The sequence below is a fragment of the Mustelus asterias genome, chromosome 14 (genome assembly GCF_964213995.1).
Source record: "Mustelus asterias chromosome 14, sMusAst1.hap1.1, whole genome shotgun sequence".
In the NCBI taxonomy this organism is placed as follows: Eukaryota; Metazoa; Chordata; class Chondrichthyes; order Carcharhiniformes; family Triakidae; genus Mustelus; species Mustelus asterias.
The window spans coordinates 83,451,650-83,465,605 of NC_135814.1; the positions used below are offsets into that span (position 1 = coordinate 83,451,650).

The window sequence follows — 13,956 nt, forward strand, 5'->3', positions numbered from 1 at the left end:
TATGAGCATGCGTGAGTAATATCATTGGTAGCTTCAACTTTTGTGTGTTTTTGTCTTCCTATGAGGGACCTGTGTAACCAGCTGTAATGTCCTACCTATGTTAAGGGTTGTAGGTTAAAAAAAAATTAAATAACGTGGTTTGCACACGCAGATTCAAACTAACAGCAACGGGTTTATTCCAAGCAGACTGGTCTGTACAGAATACAAAGTGAAAGTAAAACAGCCATCTGTGCAAACACCCTAATGACATCACCATCAAATCATGTTATCAGCTCTTAAAGCAACCGGCAACCTTTTAAATATATAACATCCCTCCCCTTTTACTTCTGTCGTCATGACAATAAATTACTATGATGCTATACATAGGATCAATAATACTCTGTACACAGAACTATGCACCATTAATCATTACATACAGTCAACAAGAAAGTCAATCAGGAGGATGTCTATTCCTCTTTGGTTAGATACAACATTCTGGAATTTTTCTGTCCTTGACTCGAGAAATATGATTTGGAACTTCAGTAGACACTTCTTGTCTTGGAAGTAATTGTGCATCATCCTCAGTCGGTATAGTAGAAATGACACAATCATCAGCCAACTCAGATTTAACTAAGTTTTCCATAATAGTATTCAGAACACTATGGAACAAAAGAAGCTGGTAATTCTGGAGGTGTTTCTGAGAAATCATTTTGAGATGACGACAATTGGTCAGCATGGTTTTGTCAACTTGGTTCATCTTTGGTTTGAATTGTGTTTGAAATTGGGCCTGTTTTTGCTCAAACTATGACTGGTGCCCATTTCTCACGTGTGGTATAATTACACACTAACACAAGGTCGCCTTGTGGAAATGAGCATTACTTTGCCCTCAACTATCGTCAAACAACATAAGATATTTGTTGATGCTCTTCTATCTCTGAAGTTTCTGGAGGTAATAACAAATCAATCTGAGCTCTCAAGTTTCTCGCTAAGAGTTGTAATGCAGGGGAACTTTGGGTAGTTGTATGAGTACTGTTTCTATAAGATACCGAAAAGCTTTCACACAACGTGATAATAATCCTTTGAAGTTTTTAACAAATGTTTCAGGATTCGTTGAATCTTTCAGATAATCCATTGGTTTATGGATAATTAGATGGAGATTTTACATACTGAATACCATTAATTTACGATAATCCGCAAACTCTTGTGAAGTAAACTGCTAACCATTATCGCTAGCAATCTATTCCAGTTCACCAAATCTTGCAAATATTTCTTCAAGTCTTCCAATGGTTTGTTCAGTTGTAGTAGACCTCTTGGCAAAAAATTTCTGGCCACTTTGAATGTGTATCAATTATGACTAAGAGCATGTAACCCTCAATCGGACAAGCAAAATTTACATGCAACCACTGTCATGGCATTTGCAAGGGAGACAACAATGGTCGATATCTTATTCATGCACAGGATTTACATTGTCCCACTTTTCCTTCAATCTGAGAATCCAGACCCAACCACCAAAAATAATTACATACTAATTCCTTTATCCAAACTATACCAGGATGTCCTTCATGTTCAAGAACTATTCCATGCAGACGAGGAGAAATGATTACTCAGATTTCCCACAGTAGACACCCACATTGGATGGTCAACACAAGTTTTCTTGTCAACTATGGGCCTGAATTTTCCAGTCTCACATGTCCCACTACCACTGCATTGAGAATGGAGAATTTGGCTCCCATTCACTGCGGCAGGACCTGAGAATTGCATCTGCGGGCGATCTCGGAGATTTCTAGCCAAGGTTTCAAATCAGGATGCAGACGATGCATTCTGTAGTAGGTCACACCCAGGGAGTGTGGGCTGCAGCAGGAGAGGAATGAATACAAAGGGTTAAACAGACAGCAGTCTGGTATCCACACTCACAATGTGGAGATGCCGGCGTTGGACTGGGGTAAACACAGTAAGAGTTTTAACAACACCAGGGTTAAAGTCCAACAGGTTTATTTGGTAGCAAATGCATTTGCTACCAAATACACCTGTTGGACTTTAACCTGGTGTTGTTAAAACTCTTACTGTATCCACACTCACTGCAGGCAGACAGGACAAAATACAAATAACTACATCACAGACAGCACAAAAACAGTCAAACCCCAGGTGGGATAGATCCTAGGTTACACCAACTATAGAATCCTACACAGCAGAATGAGGCCATTTGGCCCATCGGGTCTGCACCAAACAGAATCCCGAACACAGACCCTATCCCCTTAACCCCATACATTTACCCTAGCGAGTCCTCTTGACACTAAGGGGCAATTTATCATGGCCAATCCACCTAACCCGCACATCTTTGGACTGTGGGAGGAAACCGGAGCACCTGGATGAAACCCATGCAGACACGGGGAGAACGTAAAAACTCCACAGAGACAGTGACCCGAGTCGGTAATCGAACCCAGGTCCCTGGCGCTGTGAGTCAGCTGTGCTAACCACTGTGCCGCGAGAATTGATATCACTTATCAAGGCTCCAAAACGTCTCGAGGAATCATTGTGCCTCTGGAAAACTAATCATGTATCTGGGAGATGGGACAATTAACACCCCATCAAAATCAGTTGGACAAACACAACGCTTTGATATTGTAAAAGTGAAACAGCAGATGTCCAGAAAAATGATTGAAGCTAAAGCACACAAGACAATGGAACCATATTATGTAATGAAACCAAAACTGTAATGAATTCAAAGTAACAATATTTCAACCTATATAAATGTAATGCTTTGAACTGTAAAGAAAGGGGTATAAGAGTCTGTAAGAACCAATGCTCCAGAGAGTAACTCAGAAGCAAGCTGGAATTGCAGCCACATGTTCTGCTCTCCCTCATGTTGAATAAAGCCATTTTTGTTGAAGTTCTACATGGTCTCTGAAGACTCAGTTTATTCATTCTCTCTGACATTATTTTGGTAGGACAAATTTGAATGCGGATTACAGGGTCAATGGTAGGGTTCTGAGGAATGTGGAGGAACAGAGAGATCTTGGGGTTCATATCCACAGATCTCTGAAGGTTGGCACTCAAGTGGATAGAGCCGTGAAGAAGGCCTATAGTGTGTCAACGTTTATTAACAGGGGGTTGGAGTTTAAGAGCCGTAGGGTTATGCTGCAACTGTACAGGACCTTGGTGAGACCACATTTGGAATATTGTGTGCAGTTCTGGTCACCTCACTATAAGAAGGATGTGGAAGCATTGGAGAGAGTGCAGAGGAGATTTACCAGGATGCTGCCTGGTTTGGAGGGTAGGTCTTATGAGGAAAGGTTGAGGGAGCTAGGGCTTTTCTCTTTAGAGCGGAGGAGGCTGAGAGGCGACTTAATAGAGGTTTATAAGATGATGAGGGGGATAGACAGGATGGACATTCAGAGACTATTTCCTCGGGTGGATGTAGCTGTTACTGGGGGGCATAACTATCAAGTTCATGGTGGGAGATATAGGAGGGATGTCCGAGGTAGGTTCTTTACTCAGAGAATGGTTGGGGTGTGGAATGGACTGCCTGCTGTGATAGTGGAGTCGGACACTTCAGGAAATTTCAAGCAGTTATTGGATAGGCACATGGAGCACACCAGAATGATAGGGAGTGGGATAGTTTGATCTTGGTTTTGGACAAAGCTCGGCACAACATCGAGGGCCGAAGGGCCTGTACTGTGCTGTACTGTTCTATGTTCTTTTTTGTTCTATGACACATTCCATGTATCATTCCTTTCAATAACATATCAATCACATTCACCATCATGGGATCCTGTCTGCGACATGTTTGAGCTTGAGAATCTGTCACTGACCAATGGAAAATTTAGAATATTAGCAAAACTATTTGGTGGCTTCTGCTCAATAAGCAAAGATAAGTGTGATAATGTACTAACATTAGAATGGCACTTTGATTGATGATATTTTTTATCGTGGAGTTTGCAGATATGATCAGTGACCATCTTTGAAATTGACTGGCAGCTAATGACGGCATGCTTTTATGTGGCCCAAACGTAATAGTTAAGTATCAATGATCAGCCAATAATGTGAAATGATGATCATAAAAATAATGATGAAATCTTTATACGCCAAAAATTAGATTCAATGCTTCTGTTTCTAGCTGAGCATAGATACAGCATTAGTGATTGTGGGGGCGCATGGTGCATAGTGGTTGGCACTGCTGCCTCACAGTGCCAGGGACCTGGGTTCAATTCTGGCCTTGGGTAACTCTCTGTATGGAGTTTGCACATTCTCCCCATGTCTGCGAATGTTTCCTCTAGGTGCTCCGGTTTCCTCCCACACTTCAAAGATGTGGAGGTTAGATGGATTGGCCATGCTAAATTTTCCCTTAGTGTCCCAAGATTTGTAAATTAGAGCGATTAGTGGGGAAAATACATAGTTGTTAGGGGGATAGCGCCTGGATAGGATGATCTATTGGAGAGCCAGTGCAGAATCAATGGGTTGAATGGCCTCCTTCTGCATTGTAGGGATTCTATGATTCTTCTTTTATGATAGTCAGAGTACACAAAGCAAAAGTTATTTGTCATTCTTCTCCTGAAGACATATATGAAACTATTTTCCCCATTCTGTATGGTGAAGAATCACTCACAGACAGTAATGGTGACTTCAGTTTAAAATGATCCAATATTTCAGACTTCTGCAAAGCATCTTCGACATCCTTGTATGATTTCTCACATTCTGTTGTCCAATGCCATGACTGATTCGCACAAATTCAGTTACGCAATGGCTTCAATAATGTAGCTAAGTTAGGAACAAATTTACCACGGTATTTCGCAAATCCTAGGAAGTTCCAAGTTGCATCATATTGATTGGATGTAGTTCTTCTAAAGTAGTGTGCATCTCATTAATGTGATGCAATACTGGACTGACATCTGGAAAAATATCATACTTCTTGATACACAGTCATTCTTTCTTGATACACAGGCCATGTGTTTGAAGATGTTTTGATATTGCTTCTAAATTATTCAAATGCTCTTGTTCATTGGACACTGTAATTAGAATATCATCCAGGTAACTTTGTGCACCAGAGAGGCTACTTAAAAAATCTGATCCTTCGATCTATGCAATTGGACTGATGTGGATGTTATTACAAAAGGTACAAAAGGAGAGCAGGCTGGCAGGTAGGATAGCTGAGGAACAGTGGAGGATTTTTAAGGAGATCCTTTTCAGTTCTCAGCAAACATATATTCCAGCAAAAAACAAGGATTGTAAGAAAAGGGAGAACCAGCCGTGGATAACGAAGGAAATAAAGGAGAGTATTAAAATAAAAACAGCTGCGTACAGAGTGGCCAAAAATAGTGGAGAAACAAGTGATTGGGAAAAATTTAAGAAACGACAAAGAGAGACTAAGAAAGCGATAAAGAAAGGAAGGATAGACTATGAAGCTAGGCGAGCAATTAATATAAAAAATGATAGTAAAAGTTTTTATAAATATATAAAAAGGAACAGAGTGGCTAGAGTGAATGTTGGACCCTTGGAGGACAAGAGGAGGAGTTAATAGTGGGAAATGAGGATATGGCTGAGTCTTTAAATAAGTTTTTTGTGTCGGTCTTCACGGTGGAGGACACAAATAGTTTGCCAAATACTAACGATAGAGGGTTGGCAGCAGGAGAAATACTTAATACAATTAATGTTACCAGAGAGGCAGTGCTGTGTAGACTAATGGGACTGAAGGTGGACAAGTCCCCGGTTCCGGATGGAATGCATCCCAGGGTATTGAAAGAAATGTCAGAGGTAATAGTGGATGGGTTAGTGATTATTTATCCAAACTCGTTGCATTCTGGGGTAGTGCCGGTTGAATGGAAAACGGCTAATGTTACGCCGCTGTTTAAAAAAGGAAGGAGACAAAAGGCGGGTAACTATAGGCCGGTCAGCTTAACGTCTGTAGTAGGGAAAATGCTGGAATCCATTATTAAAGAGGAGATCAATCAGACGCAGCATGGATTCATGAGGGGAAAGTCGTGCTTGACGAACATGTTGGATTTTTATGAAGATGTGACTAGGGCGGTTGATGGAGGAGAACCGGTGGATGCGGTGTTTTTGGATTTCCAAAAGGCGTTTGATAAGGTGCCCCATAAAAGGCTGCTGAAGAAGATTAGGGCACACGGAGTTGGGGGTAGTGTGTTAAAGTGGATTGGGGACTGGCTATCCGACAGGAAGCAAAGAGTCGGAATAAATGGGTGTTTTTCCGGTTGGAGGAAGGTAACTAGTGGCGTGCCGCAGGGATCGGTACTCAGGCCGCAACTATTTACCATTTATATAGATTATCTGGAGGAGGGGACGGAGTGTAGGGTAATGAAGTTTGCAGACGACACAAAGATAAGTGGAAAAGTGAATCGTGTGGAGGACGGAGAAGATCTGCAGAGAGATTTGGACAGGCTGAGTGAGTGGGCAAGGATATGGCAAATGGAGTATAACGTTGAGAAATGCGAGGTTATACACTTTGGAGGAAATAATAACAAATGGGATTACTATCTCAATGGAAACAAATTAAAACATGCTACCGTGCAAAGGGACCTGGGGGTCCTTGTGCATGAGACGCAAAAGCCCAGTCTGCAGGTACAACAGGTGATCAAGAAGGCAAATGGGATGTTGGCCTATATTGCGAGGGGGATAGAATATAAAAGCAGGGATGTCTTGATGCACCTGTACAGGGCATTGGTGAGGCCGCAGCTGGAATACTGTGTGTAGTATTGGTCCCCTTATATGAGGAAGGATATATTGGCATTGGAGGGAATGCAGAGAAGGTTCACCAGGTTGATACCGGAGATGAGGGGTTTGGATTATGAGGAGAGGCTGAGGAGATTGGGTTTGTACTCATTGGAGTTTAGAAGGATGAGGGGGGATCTTATGGAGACTTATAAGATAATGCGGGGGCTGGATAGGGTGCAGGCGGAGAGATTCTTTCCACTTAGTAAGGAAGTTAAAACTAGAGGACACAGCCTCAAAATAAAGGGGGGTCGGTTTAAGACAGAGTTGAGGAGGAACTTCTTCACCCAGAGGGTGGTGAATCTCTGGAATTCTCTGCCCACTGAGGTGGTGGAGGCTACCTCGCTGAATATGTTTAAAGCGCAGATGGATGGATTCCTGATCGGTAAGGGAATTAAGGGTTATGGGGATCAGGCGGGTAAGTGGTACTGATCCACGTCAGATCAGCCATGATCTTATTGAATGGCGGGGCAGGCTCGAGGGGCTAGATGGCCTACTCCTGCTCCTATTTCTTATGTTCTTATGTTCTTATGTAATCTGTTGCAACAAAAATGAATGTTAATGAGTAATGATGGTCAGCAATGGTTGTGATTCAGCATCTGTAATATGCTTGTGAAAGATAATCTTGCTGAATTTCTGCCCATCTGATAACCTAGCAACAAATCTTCAATTAAAGGAAGTGGATATTGATCAACACACAACTCTGGATTTATGCTTGTTTTAAGATGATCACAAATACAAACTGAACCATTTGGTTTCATGACAGGTACCATGAGGTAGCCCAGTCACTCATTGCAACTGGCTTTTACACACCAGTGGGACCCTGGGATGAATTGCAGATAGCACAGCTCTTGCTTTGAGACATTTTGGTTGACTATTAGGATTTATCTTGAGTTTTACTTGAATCCCCTTCATTGAGCCAAGGGTCTATTTGAATATGCTTTTGTATTTATCCAGAAGGTTCTGTCTGTCTGTTTTGATAGTTACCAGTCATTTGACTGCACTCCAGGTAAGCTTTATCTTCTCCAACCATGATCTCCTAAGTGGAGCTGGAAAATTTCCATGGATCACATAGAGAGGCAACTCTGTTGTTTGTTTACTTAACTCTCCATTGACTATGACATTTTAACAGCTTTATTTCCACAAGGCGATCTTGTGTTAGTGTGTAATTATACCACACGTGAGAAATGGGCACCAGCCATAGTTTGAGCAAAAACAGGCCCAATTTCAAAAACAATTCAAACCAAAGATGAACAAAGTTGACAAAACCATGCTGACCAATTGTCGTCATCTCAAAATGATTTCTCAGAATCACCTCCAGAATTACCAGCTTCTTTTGTTCCATAGTGTTCTGAATACTATTATGGAAAACTTAGTTAAATCTGAGTTGGCTGATGATTGTGTCATTTCTACTATACCGACTGAGGATGATGCACAATTACTTCCAAGACAAGAAGTGTCTACTGAAGTTCCAAATCATATTTCTCGAGTCAAGGACAGCAAAATTCCAGAATGTTGTATCTAACCAAAGAGGAATAGACATCCTCCTGATTGACTTTCTTGTTGACTGTATATAATGATTAATGGTGCATAGTCCTGTGTACAGAGTATTATTGATCCTATGTAAAGCATCATAATAATTTATTGTCATGACGACAGAAGTAAAAGGGGAGGGATGTTATATATTTAAAAGGTTGCCGGTTGCTTTAAGAGCTGATAACATGATTTGATGGTGATGTCATTAGGGTGTTTGCACAGATGGCTGTTTTACTTTCACTTTGTATTCTGTACAGGCCAGTCTGCTTGGAATAAACCCGTTGCTGTTAGTTTGAATCTGCGTGTGCAAACCACATTATTTTTTTTTTAACCTACAACCCTTAACATAGGTAGGGCATTACAGCTGGTTACACAGGTCCCTGGGGGAGGTTTAACACGGATATCAGAAGGACGTATTTTACGCAGAGGGTGGTGGGGGCCTGGAATGCGCTGCCGGGCAAGGTGGTGGAGGCGGACACACTGGGAACGTTTAAGACTTATCTAGATAGCCACATGAACGGAGTGGGAATGGAGAGATACAAAAGAATGGTCCAGTTTGGACCAGGGAGCGGCGCGGGCTTGGAGGGCCGAAGGGCCTGTTCCTGTGCTGTATTGTTCTTTGTTCTTTGAAGACAAAAACACACAAAAGTTGAAGCTACCAATGATATTACTCACGCATGCTCATACCTGCTAAAGACATCAGTATATACATTTAAATAGGAAGATGCATGCTATAATTCACTGTAAGATGTGTAGATTGGAGAAGTTGGGGATATTCTCCTTGGAGAGGAGATTTTCTGAATGGTGTCATGGGGCTCGACACAGTAAGAAGTTTAACAGCACCAGGTTAAAGTCCAACAGGTTTATTTGGTAGCAAAAGCCACAAACTTTCAAAGCCTTAAGCCCCTTCTTCAGGTGAGTGGGAATTCTGTTCACAAACAGGGCATATAAAGACACACACTCAATTTACAGAATAATGGTTGGAATGCGAATACTTACAACTAATCAAGTTTTAAGGTACAAACAATGTGAGTGGAGAGAGCATTAAGACAGGTTAAAGAGATGTGTATTGTCTCCAGACAGGACAGCCAGTGAGACTCTGCAGGTCCAGGCAAGCTGTGGGGATTACAGATAGTGTGACATGAACCCAATATCCCGGTTGAGGCCGTCCTCATGTGTCCGCACACATTGAAAATGTACTGGAAGCAGTATTGGAGTGGAGGTTTTCAAAGGGAATTGGATCATTATTTGTAGTGAAAGAGACAGTTGAGTGTGTCTCGGTGAGCTGCTCTTGCTGAGGGTAGGCATAGAAAAGATGGGCAGAATTGCCTCTTTCGGTGGTGCAATCATTCTATTATTCCATGAAATCATACAGTTCAATGTCTGCTGTACTAACAACTGTCACAATGTCTGTATTTTCTGTCACTCTGCTGTGAAAACTCCATTGGAATGACCACAGCAAGTCAAAGGCTGGTTACTGGGCATCAAATTCTATCCCATGATGGCGTGGCTGATGTTTCCACTGTGCAACCCATGGACACCTGTGCAACATGTACACTGTGAAAGTCACACTGTGAGCCGGTATGCGATAATGCAGACTGTGGTGTTGCTGTTCTGAATCAATTGTTCAGTTGCCTGGTGTGCTCTTCATGAACCCTGCAGTACTCATCAGAGCAGCTCTAAAGGTTCATGTTGGCTTACAGCATGCTGCGTAACCTCTGTAATGTATGACCAAATTACTCTATTTCCAAAGTGTATTGCAATCCTCAAATTTTGTATTTCTGCCCTGCAAACTGAGTCTTGGTCATTAACACAGATCAAGAAAATCACTGGTCCCAAAACTCACCCCGAGAGAATCCCACCATGTATCATCCTCAAGTGTGGAAACCAACATTTCACCAACACTCTGCTTCCTGACACTCGGCCAACCGTGTGTCTATGCTGCCAAGGTCACTTTCATTCAATGGTTATAAAGTTTGCGAAGAGTTTATTACGTGATACTTTAACAATGAAAGCAATGTAAAATAAGAAAGAAAATCAGAGAGGGAGTCTCTGGTGATTTATGGCGATTTTCCCTTTTAGGGCAACACAGCAGAAGAGGATCACCTGCCTTGAGAGAGCAATTGGGATGGAGAGTGGCTAATCACCCCAGGGGATGGATTCCTCTCTCAGGCAGAGGACATGTAGAAGTCATGTAGGGGACTGGAGCAGCTGGGTGGGCTGATCTCAGACAGCTGGGGGGGCTGCAGGTCTCTGTACAGAAATTCCATTGGTGTTTATAAAGAGTTTGTGTAAGTGCATCCTGACAGAGTCTGAAAAGAGACAGATATTAGACGGTGTCCCTGCACATCACCTACAAAAATCACCCATCTTCATTCACACGCATCGTCACATTGACGTGCAACTTAGTTTAATTTGCGTCAAACAGAGAATCAAATTCATTTCCAGTTGTACTGTCACATAGTTACGTCAATGAGCAAAGCAACTGAAGCAGATTTTGTTTCATTTAGAAACCGAGCTCGCTGTGTAGATTTTGGAAATAACTTTTTGGAAATGGGTTTTGTAACCATTACTGTTTGAAAACAGTTAGAATGTGGAAAGCACGATGGACTCTCCCTCTTTGTTTTCACACCTCAATGAAAATGAAGTGAAAGCAAAGTGAAGAGAATCAGTGACATGTCAAGCAACATGTCAAGTGATGTGTTTTGTTCTCTTTTTGCTGATGTTCAGCACCAAATCATTTGAATAACAAGAGAATAGTGTCGAGTGGTCATTTTGTACAGCATATATATACCACACTGTAGAGCATGTTGCTGTGTTAAATCAGTTACTCATCTAACTGTGAGCTCAACATGGCAAAGGTAAGAAGCAGTCTGATTTTGTACAGGATGTGAGAGTTCTTGATCACTCTCGCCAGATTCTCAAGCTTACTCATTTCTCTTGTCTCTTTCCACAGATTATCTTTTACGAGGACAGGAACTTCCAGGGTCGGCACTATGAGTGCAGCAGTGACTGTGCTGACCTGTCCCCTTACTTCAGTCGCTGTAACTCCATGCGTGTCATGAGTGACTGGTGGGTTGTGTACGAGAGACCCAATTACATGGGATACCAGTATGTTCTGAACAGGGGAGATTATCCTGACTACCAGCGCTGGATGGGATTCAATGACAGCATCGGCTCATGTCGCTCCTACCCATATGTAAGTTGGTTATTTACACATTCTGCTCAGATTGAGGTAAAGGAAATGTTCATTGCACAAAGCACCTAAGTTTGGGAGATATCCTGTTTGTCACAAATCCAGTCAAACAGTAAACATACACAGCCAAGTTCTTGATTTGTTTTGGTAGAAATTGGAACACATTGCTTCTCGAAATTGGTCAAGTAATTTTTCAGACATTGCTGTTGGCCACCTAAAACAGGGTTAGATTATTTAAAATGTAAATGAGATGCCGAAGACCCAGCTTTAGGTGCCCTGGGAGAAGTTTGATTGAGATGGATTCTTACGTGGCTGCAGTGTCCTAAACAGAGACTATTTTTCGAAAAAGACTTCCTGTTGTCCTCTGGAGAGTCGGGGTGATTGTCTGTCTTCACAATCATTGTGATCACAGCCTCTCCAAACATTTCATATCCCCCATCCCCAGCGTCCACTCGAATCCATTGCTGTGCCCCTCAAACGTGTAAACCATCTCTGGAGGGTATTTGTGTATCAACATGGTGGTACAGTGGTTAGCACTGCTGCCTCACAGTGCCAAGGACCCGAGTTCAATTCTGGCCTTGGGTGAATGTCTGTGTGGAATTTGCACATTCTCCCCATGTCTGCGTGGGTTTCCTCCAGGTGCTCCAGTTTCCTCCCACACTCCAATGATGTGCAGGTTAGGTGGATTGGATATGCTGAATTGCCCATTAGTATCCCAGGATTTGTAGGTTAGGTGAATTAGCCATGGAAAATGTGTGGGGTGAAAGGGATAGGGTGAGGGAAACTGCACTGGTAAAATGCTCCGTCAGAGGGTTCCTGCAGGCTCGATGGGCCAAATGGCCTCTTCTGCACTGTCGGGATTCTGTGAACTGTTCATAATTGCTGCTGCTGAATTTGGGCTTTAAGTTGGCACGTGGCTGCCTCCAAGACTGGGAACTAAAATGAGAGCAGATCAGTTTCTCCCTCATAAACACCATCAGTTAATGACTATTAGAATTTGGCAAAGATTGGATAATTTAGTTACAAGGAATTACTGGCACATAAACAGGCCATTCTGCAATATAATTCCAATCAGTTAAGTCGATGTGGTCGCCTTTATGCTCCACACGACTATCTTCCAGCCCTATGTCGACACTGTGAGCAAATCCTTGTATTCCTTTTCTCTCCTCACACTTACCTTGCTTCCCCTTAAATATATCAATGGAATGTTTTCTGTTAGTGTAAATAATTCTAGCACCACATTGACTCACTCAGAGAATTTATTCAAATATTCTGCATGTCCCCAACTAGAATAATTGAAATAAAATACACATTCAACCTGAAAAGGAGCTTATTAAATTGGGAGCTTCGAACATCGTATTGGACTGACAATCTGTTGGATCAGGGTGATTAATGTACATTGCAATTGTTCCCTTGTGGAATACGTTATTGTTCCAACTTGTTTTGTTCGAATACAAGGCCAGTTTTGTATTGAAATATCACAGTGAGTGATATCACAGTGCTTAGAGAGTCCCAGTCCCACTTCATATTACATCAAAGATACATCAGAGTGAGATCAGGATAATAACATGAACCCAACAGAAATGCGCATTGCTGCACTGAAACACTTCCAGTCTTTTCATTCCCTTGGTTACATTGCCCTCATCAACTATTCCCATTCCCCATTAAAACAGAAGATTAAGCTAACGTATTCCAGACAATCACAGGCATTGCTGAATGAATGGTGCCCATTCCATCACCCCATTATCTGCAAAATTATCTTTATATTCCTTATACTCATCCTTTTTAGCCGCATAAAATACTCAATCATTTATCCCTCTTAATCAGGTGTAAATATAATCCAACTCTCCTGCTCATGTTATGCAATTGTCTCAACTCCACTCTGATTGTTAATGAGATGATACTTCAGCTATTCCCTTCCATTCCAGTACCGAGGTGGAAACTACAGGATGAGGATTTACGAGAGGCCTGACTTTGGGGGACAGATGATGGAATTCATGCATGACTGTCCCTCTGTCTACGTTCGCTTCCGTTCCCGTGACATTCACTCCTCCCATGTGATGGACGGTTACTGGATCTTCTATGAACATCCCAACTACAGAGGCCGACAGTACTTCATGAGACCCGGTGAATACAGGAGATACAGTGACTGGGGCGGCGACAACTCAACTATCGGATCTTTCAGACGCATGTTGTATTATTAGAACATTCATACAAATACGGTTTTGTTTTTTGACCATGTGTCAGCAGAATAAATATACATAACCTCACTGCTTTTTTTCTCAATTGATTTGTGTTGGGATTGTCAGAGTAATTGTGTGCAGTGTTAAGCTATTGAAAGGGGTGGGGTAAGAAGCCCTGAAACAATAGTTTCAGCGTAATGTCCAGGATGAGAAAAGGCACATTTAGGGCAAATATGGAGACTTCTTCCCATCATGCACCCTGTCTCATTTTCCATTCCAGGGAGCTGAAGTTGAAACTTTCACACAAATTCAGCCAATAACAATAACCATTAGATG

General features: G+C 42.0%; 1 pseudogene; it reads left to right on the forward strand.

The window, feature by feature from the left end:
- The first annotated feature begins 11,093 nt into the window (after positions 1 to 11,093).
- Positions 11,094 to 13,641, forward strand: LOC144503965 (gamma-crystallin S-1 pseudogene; annotated as a pseudogene).
- The last annotated feature ends 315 nt before the right edge of the window (positions 13,642 to 13,956 follow it).